The sequence below is a fragment of the Hemicordylus capensis genome, chromosome 4, assembly GCF_027244095.1.
Source record: "Hemicordylus capensis ecotype Gifberg chromosome 4, rHemCap1.1.pri, whole genome shotgun sequence".
NCBI lineage: Eukaryota > Metazoa > Chordata > Lepidosauria > Squamata > Cordylidae > Hemicordylus > Hemicordylus capensis.
In genome coordinates this window covers 91,987,480-92,000,621 of record NC_069660.1, presented here as the reverse complement: position 1 = coordinate 92,000,621, position 13,142 = coordinate 91,987,480, and the positions used below count along the sequence as shown (strand labels likewise).

Below are 13,142 nucleotides of genomic sequence, written 5' to 3'. Positions count from 1 at the left end.
TGCCAAGGAGTCTAAGATGATTCTCTCTTTCAAGGCTCTTACATATGAATTGTTCCAACAAAGATAATCTAACATTGAACAGTTCCCATAGCAAAGCAAACTGAGGCTTGTTCTAGTTAGGATGAGCACATTAGGAATAGATTTGATCATGTCTGGGAATGTCTGCAAACAATAGCAATGTGACACTTTATGATTTAGAAATGTAGGTATTCTGACCAATGCAGCAACATCGTTTGTTTGTTTGTTTGTTTAAGGTATTTTAAGCTCTATCTTTTGATATAAAATGACCACAAAGCAGCTTAAAAAATCAAAATTATGTTTATCTTGAATGACTTAATCTAATATTTCTAACTGTACATAAGGTTTTTGTTTTTGTTTTTTAATTTAAATTTTTATTTTGGAGCATGGCTGTTACCTGTGGTCTCCAGATTTAATTTAGGCTCAACAGGTAAACAAGTGTGAGTCCATGGATATGATGGAGGTTTATAAACACATGAATGACACTGGGGTCATACACTGGCACTACACTACATCATTCATGTGTTTATAAATCTGGAGACCAGATTCCTTCCTTGGAGGAAGAGCGGGATATAAATGTAAAAAATTTTTTAAATGTGGAGAGATTAAATAAAGAAAAAATCACTTTCAGTCCTGTGGGGCAAAGACTAGTTGGAGAACCTTACCCCGTCAAGTACACTCTCACACTCTTGCCTGGGACTTGTGGTCACTAGAAATTTCTAACTTGCTGCCCTAGTTCATAATAACAAGCAGCTATGCATTTTTATCTATTGGCATATGAGAGTGCAAATGGTCTTGTATATCATGCAGAGGCTCTTGATTATCATACATGTATAAGGATTTATGCGGTACATGTATAAGTGCAGGAAGCTTTAGTTTATTTTTCACCTTGCTTCAAAAGTGTATCTTGCTAATTGGTCATTTTGTGTTGCCTCTCCTGGTCTTGCAACATCTAGTCAAAATGTGTTTGTTCTAGTCAAATGTCAGGTTTGGGGATTAGTTGAAGTTGGGAATGTTGTTTCTAATCTTTCCTTACTATTTTTTTACTATGGCTGAATTTGTTTTTATTGTTTTGTGGCTTTATATTTATAAATTTATTGCTTAAGCAAATGTATATACCAATTTTCCTCAGTGTACAAAGCAGTGTATTTATGTGGTGTTCAAATGTGTTGTAAGCCACTTAGGAGGCCCTGCAGAGAGTGGCATATAGTTTTAAAAAATAATTAAAATAAAGTTAACAAATTGGTATCAAACTGATATTTTCTTCTGGGTTTATTACTTCTTTCTAATAGCTGATTGAACTTTTTTGTTTTTTGAGCTTTGAACAGGGCTGAAGTCCACAGTTGCAATCCTGACCTGTTAAGTGTCTTAAATCCTGTTGAAATCAATGGCACTTAAGCAATTTAAGGCAGGTTGGATTGTAGTCCATGTAAACAATTTGTAGACTTTTTGCAAGAACACATACTTTGTTTTGGGATGCGTATTCCTACTGCACTATGATCTTTTATCAACAAGAAAATGTCTTTCAAGCTTTACAATGCTGGTGATAGAAAAGGTGGTTTGCACAAGTGGAATTAGTTATTTCTTTGATGTTAGCTTTGCAACTGAGGTCATGCTAAGCCTGATTGTGTTGAAATCAGTAGGATTGTGCTCATATTGTAAATGCACATGGATGGCTCTTAGTATTGAATGAATATTTGTTGACTGGCTGTGTTGCTCATGAAAAATTGGTAGAGAATTACTTGATTGCCTGGAATCTTGTTTAAAAGTTTATAGATTCTGATTAAGTCCAGTAAAAACTAATTAATTGCCAATTACTGTATTTCTTATTGAGTTGGATTTTGCCTTGGAAAGTTAGATTTTCTATCTATTAAAATTAATGGCCTATATAAAGGGTGGAGAACTTTGAGGAGAGTTGGTCTTGTGGTAGCAAGCATGACTTGTCCCCTTAGCTAAGCAGGGTCCTGGATGCATATGAATTGGAGAAGAGAGCCAGGCAGAGTGGGATGGGGAGAAGCAAGCAACAAGTGTTACTTTTAAAAAGCAAACCCATGTTCTAGTCTTTTTGCTGTTTGCTGCAAACAGGAGAGTCTAGAGAGGCTGCCTGCTGCTGGGGCTGCTGTGCTGCCTGCACTGAGTTGGCTGCACAGACTCAGTCACTCCGAGTCCCGGCCAGGCGGTGGGCAGTCAACTCAGACAGCATGCACGCACGTACACACGTCACTGCGGCTGCTGGGCATGCGCCTCGGCTCCCTCCCTCCCTCCTGAGCACACACACACAACTTCTGGGTTCCGGCCAGCTGCAGCGATGAGAATAAAGCTCCCTCCTCCTCCGAGCGAGCGAGGAACTATCTTCGTCGCCACTGCACACACCCGACCCAGCACAGAAACCTGCCCTCCCCCGCTCACTCAGCTGTTAAGCTGAAAAGCTCTCTCAGTCTCAGCTCACTCAGGTCCCCTGCAGGCCCGCCAGGCGGGCGCGGCCACAACACAACTCCCAACTACTCCCAGCCAGCCTAGCCTAGCTGGGTGGCGGGGCCGGGGGGGGAGACTAGAGAAGAAATACCCACCCAACAACACCAACAGGCCAACACACACCAACCTCTCTCAGTCTCACACTTTCCAGCAGGGCAGAGCGAGCGCACCGGCACTGCCTGCCCTGCTGCTAGGATGTGCCAGGGTGCCGCAGCAGCACTCTCCACCCAACTGTCGGGGAGGCCACCCCCCATGCTGCTGCCGCCGCCCCAACACCACAGCACCCCAGCCAACAACAAGCAGCACAACTTAACTTAAGCAAAGCCACCAGGTGAGGTAACCGCTGGCCGCCACCCCCAGTCGCAACACCCCCGCCGGCTGCCACCCTCAGCCAAGCCAGCTCCAACAAGCAATAACCCCCCCCAGTAAATTAATCTAACCCCCCCATAATAAAAAAACACACACCTTGCACTGTCTGCAAACTTTATTAAAGTTGATATGGTTGAAACCAGCAAGGCTCCCGCTCCTCCTGGCTCGTCATCCTCCTCCTCGGGCTCCTGGAGCAGCAAACACACGCTCTCGTCTCTCTCGCAACCTCAGCGTGCAATGCAGCACGTGCGGTGGTGAGACTGTGAGAGAGAGACACGCATGTGCGAGTGGGGGGGGGCGGGGCAGGCCGGGCATGCATGGTGGAGGAGGAGCCGGGAGGTCCGTTGGGCAGTCAGCGCGGCGGCCGGCTGGAGCTGAACTCACTGGGGGGAGCTCTTGGCGCCGCCACTGCAGGGCCGGGCGAGGTGGAGGAGGATGTGGTCTGTCTGTCAGGCAGCATGGTGGCACCCGGCTGGAGCTGAGCCCGCCAGAGCGCTGCCGCCACACTGGCACTCGCGCGCGGGGCGCCCCAAGCAAAACAATTTTGGGGGGTTGGGGGCATTACGGGGGTCTACGACCACATGACATGGCAATTCTGTGCCCTCTCCGAAGTGGTACCCAGGGCACGTGCCCTGCCTGCCCTACCTCAGTTATGCATCTGGGTGGAGAGAGAGAGAAACCCACACACAGAGTGACTAGATTAGAGCTATAAGCAGTTTAGTATCACCAGGAAGAAAAGGCAGGAACAAGAACAAAACCAGATGCATTTTGTTAGAGCATTTTCTTCTTCTCATTCTTTTTAAACGTTTTTAATACTTTTGAACTGACTAATTTCCTCACAAGAAACTATATTGTTGGGATGGAGAGGGGTTTTTTTTTTTTACAAGTTTGTATTAGAACAGTTTTGGCTTATACTTTGAAAATGATTTTTTAAAATGTAAAATTAACTCTCTCTCTCTCACACACACACACCACATTCATTTTATTTAATTATTCATTCAATTTCTATACCACCCTTCCAAAAATGGCTCAGGGCGGTTTACACAGATAAATAAATAAATAAATAAATAAGATGGATCCCTGTCCCCAAAGGGCTCACAATCTAAAATGCACCCAAATTGCATCTCACATGTTCCCAAACTGAGATCACTTCTCTCACACAAGTGTACACACACACACACACGGTTCATGGGGGTGGGTGGTAAGAGAAACACAGTGACTTAAGCAAGTGTTTGGGTTTTTTTGTTGTAATGTTGCACTTTCCTGGGGGGAGACAAGCCCAACAGCCAACAACTCCATTGTCCTTGTGGCAAATTGCTGTACATTCAGAGGCCAGCCAGAGCAGGGGAGGAGCACAAGACCCAGGAGAAGAAAAAAATCAAGCTGTCCCTGTTGGGAAAGGGCAGGACTAGCAGCAGGAAGTGACGGTAACCTTTTTTTTAAAAACTCTGCTGCTGCGGAGGAACTGCCAATCTGGATCCAAATTCACAGGGGGTGTAACTGCACTCTTGCACCACCCCCACCCCCGGATCCACCCCTGTATGGTGTATATGCAGTACAGTATATTATACTTATTGATAAACAAAGTTTGAGACATTTGCTCAGGGTTGTATAAAATAGTAGTTGCAAGATATCTATATCTAAAATGACTTATTGTAAACTTCATACACTCAGATTGCATGTTTGTTTTAAATTATGACTGAACCTCATTGACAGAAAGCATATTGCATTCTTACATCTAAATGGCATGTATTTTATTAAAGTGCAACGTTTTAAATTTTGATGTGTTAAAAGAAAGGCAAAGTATGTTTGTGTCTGTGTGTATGTATATATGTTAGTGTTAAAGGTAATGCAATTGAATCTGTCAGGATTGTAATGGAACATCTTAGCAATACAAGTCAGCCCAGGGAGAATGGGACAAAATTGGCAGGAAGTTGAATTTAAGAGTAGAAGTTTTTTTAAATCTTCAGTGGTGAATGTGGAAAGCATTATTGGTGTATGCTTGGTGGAAGAATCTCTGTGCTCCCATAGGAATATCTGTTATCTGATCTTCAGGAATTCCCTGCCAGGATGGGCTTAAAAAAACCCAAAAACACATGTACTAAAATTATTCCATCTATGCTGTAATGTATTCTAAACTCCATTAAAAATAAATTAAACTAAGACAAGCAAAACCCTTGGGTAAGCTTGCTTCTAAGTCTAATGCCCCTCTCTATGGTCAAATTACATTCCCTGGTAGTTGTACTATCTTCCTGTTAAAAACACTGCTAGATACAGCTGTGCCCTTCCCTCTTTCTCATTATAGAGTATAGAGCTTGACATTTTGTGTTGGCTCTGAAGTAACTTGATCCCTCATCTGCATTTTTGCGTTTTGGCTGTATGTGTTTGTAAATTTTATATACCTTCTCTGTGTTAGCAGGTTGTATAGTTTTAAAAATGGAAGTACCATGGAACTTAATTTGAGTCTATTAAAATAGGGGAAATGTCCTAAAAGAAGCTAGCTATCTTTGAACTTAGTCCTGAAAACTTGATCTATTATGTCATTGTTCACACAATAATAGAAGCCCAGCAGAGGAGCGGGAGAGTCCATCTGCTTCCCACCCAGTGCTGCCTGGGATGAGACGAGGTGGGTGCTGTGGGCTGCTGTTGCCTGCCTGCTTCTGCTTCCCCTGTGGGGCTGCTGCCTATGGGTAATATCTGTTGGGAGTGTGTGCAGGATTGGGACCAGCTCCTGGGTGACTCAGCGGTTCCTCGGGTCACCTGCTCAGCTTTGGGCTTTATAAGAACGCTGTCTGTGGTGGTGGGCCCACCACTGAAGGGGGTCGCCCCTTTGGGGAAGCCACTTTGGAGGATAATGAGGGTGAGGGCCAGGCTGTTTGGCTCAAGATCCTTCATGGGTGTGTAAAGAGTTAGGGGCTGGGGGTTTGGGTTGTGCCAGGTCTTTTGCAGGTATATGTTTGTGCTCTCTTGAGTGAGATTGTGCTGGGGGTGCACTCAGCAGTTCTAGGGCGGCTATTACTGTAGTGGTGGGGAATAGAAGAATTGGCACTGGCAGAGCAGCCGGCCATTACAGGGAAGGGAAATCAGTAATTTAGTAACTGTTTCCGCTTCCAACTGCTATGTCAGCTCTCTGGCCTCAGGGAGCAGCTCCAATGGCCCACAGAGCTGGTCTTACGGTAGCAAGCATGATTTGTCCCTTTAGCTAAGCAGGGTCCACCCTGGTTGCATATGAAAGGGAGATGAGAAGTGTGAGCACTGTAAGAGATTCCCCTCAGGGGATGGAGCTGCTCTTGAAAGAGCAAAAGGTTTCATGTTCCCTCCCTGGTTTCTCTGAGATAGGGCTGAGAGAGATTCCTGCCTGCAACCTTGGAGAAGCCGCTGCCAGTCTGTGAAGACAATACTGGGCCAGATGGACCAATGGTCTGACTCAGTATATGGCAGCTTCCTATGTTCCTCTGCAATGCAAAGTCAGTTCAGAATAAGACAAAATTGTCAATGATTTGTTTGTGGATGAGGGAGCTGACCTGGCATGTATAACTGAGACCTGGTTGGGGGAGGCGAGTGGTCCAGTGTGGGCTCAGCTTCTCCCACCAGGCTACTCTGACATGGAGAGGGCTAGGGGAAGTGGGCGGGGGGTGGGTGGGTGGAGTGGCTGTGGTCGTGGTCCATAAGAATACCATTTCCCTTACCAGGGCCCCGGTGAGACAGTTGACATTTTGAGTGCATATTTTTAAGGCTGGGAACTAGGGATAGATTGGGGATTCTGTTGGTGTACCATCCACCCCGCTGCCCAACTGACTCCCTAACTGAGCTGATGGAGATGGTCGCAGAGTTGGTGTTGGGGAATAGAAGAATTGGCGCTGGCAGAACAGCTGGCCGTTACAGGGGAAGAGAAATTAGTAATTTAGTAACTATTTCTACTTCCAACTGTTCTGACAGCTCTCAGGCCTTGGGGAGCAGCACCAACTACCCACAGAGCCTGGCCTTGCTTTCTTTGTAATGCCAGGTCAGTTCAGAATAAGACCGAAATTGTCCATGATTTGATTATGGATGAGGGGAGCTGACCTGGCATGTATAACTGAGACCTGGTTGCGGGAGATGAATGATCCAGTGTGGGCTCGGCTTCTCCCTCCAGGTTACTCTGTTGTGGAGCAGGTTAGGGGAAGTGGGTGGGGGTGGGGATGGAGTGGCTGTGGTCCATAAAAATACTATCTCCCTTACCAGGGCTCCTGTGAGACAGTTGACATATTGAGTGTGTATTTCTGAGGCTGGGAACTAGGGATAGATTGGGGATTCTGTTGGTGTACCGTTCACCCCGCTGCGCAAGTGACTTCCTAACTGAGCTGATGGAGCTGGTTGTGGAGTTGGTGTTGGAGTCTCCTAGACTTTTGGTGCTGGGGGACTTCAATATCCACTTTGGGGCTGGCTTGTCTGGTGCTGCTCAGGAGTTCATAGCGGCCATAACAACTATGGGCCTATCCCAATTAGTTTCTGAAACAACTCATGTTGCTGGCCACACACTCGATTTGGTCTTTTGTTCGGATCGGGGGGTGTTCCATGAGTGGTGGTTTCCCCATTGTCATGGATGGACCACTACCTGGTTAAGGTTGGTTTCACAGCCACAATCCACCCCTGCAGAGGTGGTGGACCTATTAGGATGGTCCGTCCAAAAAGGCTGCTGGACCCAGTAGGACTTCAAAAGGCCTTGGAGGATTTTGATGTTGGTGCAGCCGGTGATTCTGTCGATGCCCTGGTGGGAACCTGGAACAGGGAACTCATCAGGGCATTAGACATGATTGCTCCTAAGCGTCCCTTCCAACCTGCTTCAAAAATAGCCCCTTGGTATACTGAGGAGTTGTGGGGCCTGAAGCGGTTGGGTAGATGTCTAGAACGCAAGTAGAGGAGAACTCAGTTTGAATTTGACAGGATGCAGCATGTGACCCATTTGAAGACTTATGCGATGGCGGTGCATGCAGCAAAAAAGAGATTCTGGTCTGCGTGCATTGTGACTGCAGGTTTGTGCTCAGCAGAGCTATCCCAGGTTGTGAGGAGTTTGGTTTGTGTTCCTTCTACTTCAAATCAGTCCCCGGGGTCATTCTGCTGTGATGCTTTTAATGGGTTCTTTGCGACCAAGATATCCTGTATGTGGGCTGACTTGGATGCCACTATTTCTGCAAGGTCTATGGAGGAGGTGTCTAGCAATCTTTCTTGCAGTATTAGGTTGGATCAGTTTCAATCTGTGACTCCTGAGGATGTGGACAAGCTGCTTGGGGCTGTGCAGCCCATCACCTGTTCTCTAGATCCTTGCCCGACTTGGTTGCTTCTGTCTAGCAGGGAGATTGTTGGAGGTGGCCTAGTTAATTTTATTTGTTTGTTTGTTTGTTTTATATACTGCCCTTCCAAAAATGGCTCAGGGCAGTTTACACAGAAAAATAATAAATAAATTAGATGGATCCCTGTCCCCAAAGGGCTCACAATCTAAAAAGAAACACAAGACAGACACCAGCAACAGTTACTGGAGGTACCGTGCTGGGGTGGAATAGGGCCAGTTACTCTCCCCCTGCTAAATATAAGAGAATCACCACTTTAAAAGGTGCCTCTTTGCCAAGTTAGCAGGGGTTAATATCATAAATGCATCACTGAGGGAGGGTAGGGTGCCTCCTTGTCTGAAGGAGGCAATGGTTAGACCACTCCTTAAGAAGCCTTCCCTGGACCCCTTAGCAATGGATAGCTACAGGTCAATCTCCAATCTCCCTTGGTTGGGCAAGGTGATTGAGAGGGTGGTGGCCAACCAGCTCCAGACAGTTTCGGAGGAAACTGATTATCTAGACCCATATCAAACTGGCTTTAGAGCTGGCTGTGGGGTTGAGACAGCCTTGGTCGGCCTGATGGATGACCTTTACCGGGGAACCGACAGAGGGACTGTGACTCTGCTGGTTCTTCTGGATCTCTCGGCAATGTTCAATACCATCGACCATAGTATCCTTCTGGATTGCTTGAGGAAGTTGGGGATAGGGGCACTGCTATGCAGTGGTTCTTCTCCTGTCTCTCGGGAAATTCCAGATGGTGGAGCTTGTTGGCAGTTGGTCCTCAAAATGGGAGCTGTTATATGGAGTCCCTCAGGGGACTCCACCAATGCTTTTCAATATCTACATGAAACCACTGGGTGAGGTCATCAGGAGATTTGGTGTTGGGTGTTACCAGTATGCTGATGACACCCAAATCTCCTCCTCCTTTTCATCTTCAGGAAATGGCACTCATTCTCTAAATGCCTGCCTACAGGCAGTAATGGGCTGAATGAGGGATAACAAACAAGCTGAATCCAAGCAAGGCGGAGGTGCTTATTGTGGGGGCTCAGAATCTGAGGGTTGAGTTAGATCTTCCTGTTCTGGATGGGGTTACACTCCCCCAGAAGGAGCAGGTGCACAGCTTGGGAGTACTCCTGGACCCAGGCCTCATGGAGGCTATGGCCAGGAGTGCTTTCTATCAGCTCCAGCTGATTCGACAGCTGCACCCATTCCTTGAAGAGGATGACCTCAGAACAGTGGTGCATCAGTTGGTACCCTCCAGGCTTGACTATTGCAATGCACTCTACGTGGGGCTGCCTTTGTACGTAGTTCGGAAACTTCAGTTAGTTCAGAATGCGACAGCCAGATTGGTCTCTGGGGCAACCCGGAGAGACCATATTTTTCCTGTTTTGAAACAGTTACACTGGCTGCCATTTGTTTCTGGGCAAAATACAAAGTGCTGGTTATTACCTTCAAAGCCCTGAATGGCTTAGGTCCGAGTGAACTTACGAGAGCTCCTTCTTCTGCATGATCCTCACTGCATGTTAAGGTCATCTGAGGAGGTCCATCTCCAGTTACCACGGGTACGTCTGGTGGTGACTTAGAGGCGGACTTTCTCTGTAGCTGCACCTGGGCTGTGGAATGCACTCCTGGTCGAAATCTGTAATTTGAACTCTTTATTGGCTTTTAGGAGAGCCCTTAAAACCTATCTGTTTGGCCTGGCCTACCAGGGTTTTTAAACTACTGTAAACTGACCCCTGCTAACTTGGCAAAGAGGCACCTTTCAATGTGGTGATTCTCTTTATTTAGCAGGGGGAGAGTAACTGGCCCTATCCACCCCCAGCACAGTATCTCCAGTGACTGTTGCTGGTGTCTATCTTATGTTTCTTTTTAGATTGTGAGCCCTTTGGGGACAGGGTTCCATCTTATTTGTTTGTTATTTCTCTGTGTAAACCACCCTGAGCCATTTTTGGAAGGGTGGTATAGAAATCAAATTAACAATAACAACAACAACAACAACAACAACAATTTTAAATTGTTTTAAATGGTTGCCCTGGTTTTCCAGGGTTTTTAGCTGTTTGAATGTTTACATTGGTTTTATTCTGTTTTCATAGTTTTGATTTTAATTGTTAACTGGTTTTATTTGTTTTCATCCTGTTGTAAACTGCCCTGAGCCATTTTGGAAGAGCAGTATATAAATCGAATGAATGAATGAATGAATAGATATGTACTTTAATTTTAGGTATGGTACTTAGTACTATGATAGAACTATTTGTATAGCCCTTGGGTACTTTCTATTTGTCTTCACTTTCTGGCTTAAACTAAGGTTTTGTTCTCACTATATGGGATTTGAAAGTATTAAACTACATTGCCCTTGGTTTAGTTTACTGCTTTTTCATGGCAAAAATTGCCCTTCATGCAGAGCTGAGCTTGTAATGTGTATCCTAGATGCTGAGTAAACGCTTTTGCTGTCTCTCTTACAAGCTGAGTCACCTTCAAAACATCAAGATTATGTGTGTATACACTATAATAAATAACCACCTGTGCTTGACTAATGCAAATTGAATTCATTGAAATATAGCCTATTATATTAAAATTTATGTTTTGATTATAATTTTATTATATGAAACATGTCGAGCTGTAAAGAATAGAGATCTATATGTTTCAAAAACTTATCTTAAGTTTAAGCCATTAATACAATCCTAAGAAATGTGATCTTCCGAGAATACTTTTTTCTGTCTTTCTAAAACACACAATCATTTCTGTAATTTTAAAATGTGTAAAATATTTACAGGAGCATGCAAACTTTGCTTAAATGTGGTTGATTAGGCAATGATAATCTGTATACCAGTAAAGAGAGAAAAAAGTATTCATGCATCCAACCTTTCGCACATTGTGACACTGTTCAGCCCCAAGACGATTGGACTTCAGTTGAATGAAAAGATCCAATGAGAGGTGATTGTTATCTTTGTGAAAAGAATTTTGCTAGGGAATAGAACTACAATTAGGGATTATTAAAATGACAACTTCTTCCTCCAGAAGAATAGATGTTGGATATTAGGAGGGTTTTCATCTACACATCTTTAATAGCTTGAGAAATGCCATGGAAAAATATTTGGAGGTGGATGGATTTTCCTTGTTCTATTTTGTAAAAATTATTTGAGTTGATTCTGCTAAATGTTATGCTCTAGCTATCCTCAAATTCTAAGTGAATAATGGCTGTAATTAATTTTGGAAACCCCTTGTCCATTTCACTGCCACAGTGAACAATCTTATTCAGACTTGCTTCCAAGGTGAAACTGACACGTTTGAGGCAAACAAAACATCACCCTTTCACTGTAGTGGGTAAAACTGAGGGGTGGAGGAATTTCTCAGGACTCCATACAAAGCAGATGTGACAAAAACTTGTTATTTTTACTTTTGTTCTCTGTAGCATTCATACAAATTTTTTCAAGCTTCTGCAAAGCATTGCACTTTCATCTTTTACTTACTCATTCATTCATTCAGTTTCTATACCGCCCTTCCAAAAAATGGCTCAGCTCGGTTTACATTAAAACAAAAACAATTAAAATCAGTTAAAAATTAAAAACAAAGACTATAAAACACCATAAAACAATTAACAGTTAAAACATTCAAAACCATTTAAAAACCCTGGAAAACCAGGTTGCAGCAACTTAAAAACATTTACAAGAAACTAAAAACCTTGGAAGGCCAATAATGAATTCAAATGATGGATTTCTGCAGGGAGTGTGTTCCACAGCCCAGGAGCAGCTACAGAGTAGGCCCACCTCTGAGTCGCCACCAGACGTACTAGTGGTAACTAGAGACGGACCTCCTCAGATGACCTTAACGTTCGGTGGGGTGCAGAAGAAGGCTCTCTCTAAGGTAACCTGGACCTAAGCCGTTCAGGGCTTTAAAGGTAATAGCCAGCACTTTTTATATTGCACGGAAACATATCGGCAGCCAGTGCAACTGTTTCAAAACTGGCATAATATGGTCTCTCCAAGCTGCCCCAGAGACCGATCTGGCTGCCTCATTTTGAACTGAAGTATCCGAACTACGTACAAAGGCAGCCCCATGTAGGGTGCACTGCAATAGTCAAGCCTGGAGGTTACCAGCTGGTGCACCACTGTTTTGAGGTCATCCTCTTCAAGGTCATCCTCTTCAAGGTCCAGCTGTCGAATCAGCTGGAGCTGATAGAAAGCACTCCTGGCCATAGCCTCCACCTGAGATTCCAGGGTGAGGCCTGGGTCCAGGAGTACTTCCAATTTGCGCACCAGCTCCTTCCAGGGGAGAATAACCCCATCCAGCACAGGAAGATCTAACCCATCCCTCAGGTTCTGAACCCCTACAATAAGCACCTCCATTTTGCTTGGATTTGGCTTCAGCTTGTTATCCCTCATTCAGCCTATTACTGCCTGTAGGCAGGCATTTAGGTAATGAATGCCATTTCCTGATGATACAGATGAAAAGGAGAAGTAGATTTGGGTATCATCAGCATACGGATAACACCCAGCACCAAACCTCCTGATGAATTTGTTTGTTGATTGTTCAGTTTTGCTAAGGCATCCCAAATTGGTTTACAAAAGTTAAAATAGAATAAAATGCCATTAAAAAATCACATTTAAAATGATCAAGACAAATAGAAACAGGAGAGCTGAGAGACCTGCAGCCCCTAAGAGGTAAAAGCCTGAATAAATGAAAAGGTCTTTAGTTGTTTTTTAAAAGCAGCCATAGATGTCAAAGAACAGACATTCACTGAGAGAGCATTCCAGATCCTTTGGCCAACAACAGAGAAGGCCCTGTCCCATGTGCACAACAATTCAGCCTCTCTCAACATCGACACATGGAGCAAAGGTCCTTCTGATGACCATGTTGTGTGGGCAGAAACCCTTAGGAGCAGGCGGTCCTTCAGGTATCCAGGGCCCAAATCATTAAGGGCATTAAAAGTAATAACCAGCACCTTGAATTGGATCTGGAAACAAATTGGCA

General features: G+C 44.6%; 1 protein-coding gene across 2 annotated transcripts in view; it reads left to right on the top strand.

Moving 5' to 3' along the window:
- AGBL4 (AGBL carboxypeptidase 4) overlaps positions 1–13,142 on the top strand; it is a 1,553,201-nt gene that overhangs the window by 122,361 nt on the left and 1,417,698 nt on the right. The gene's annotated exons all lie outside the window — the stretch shown is intronic.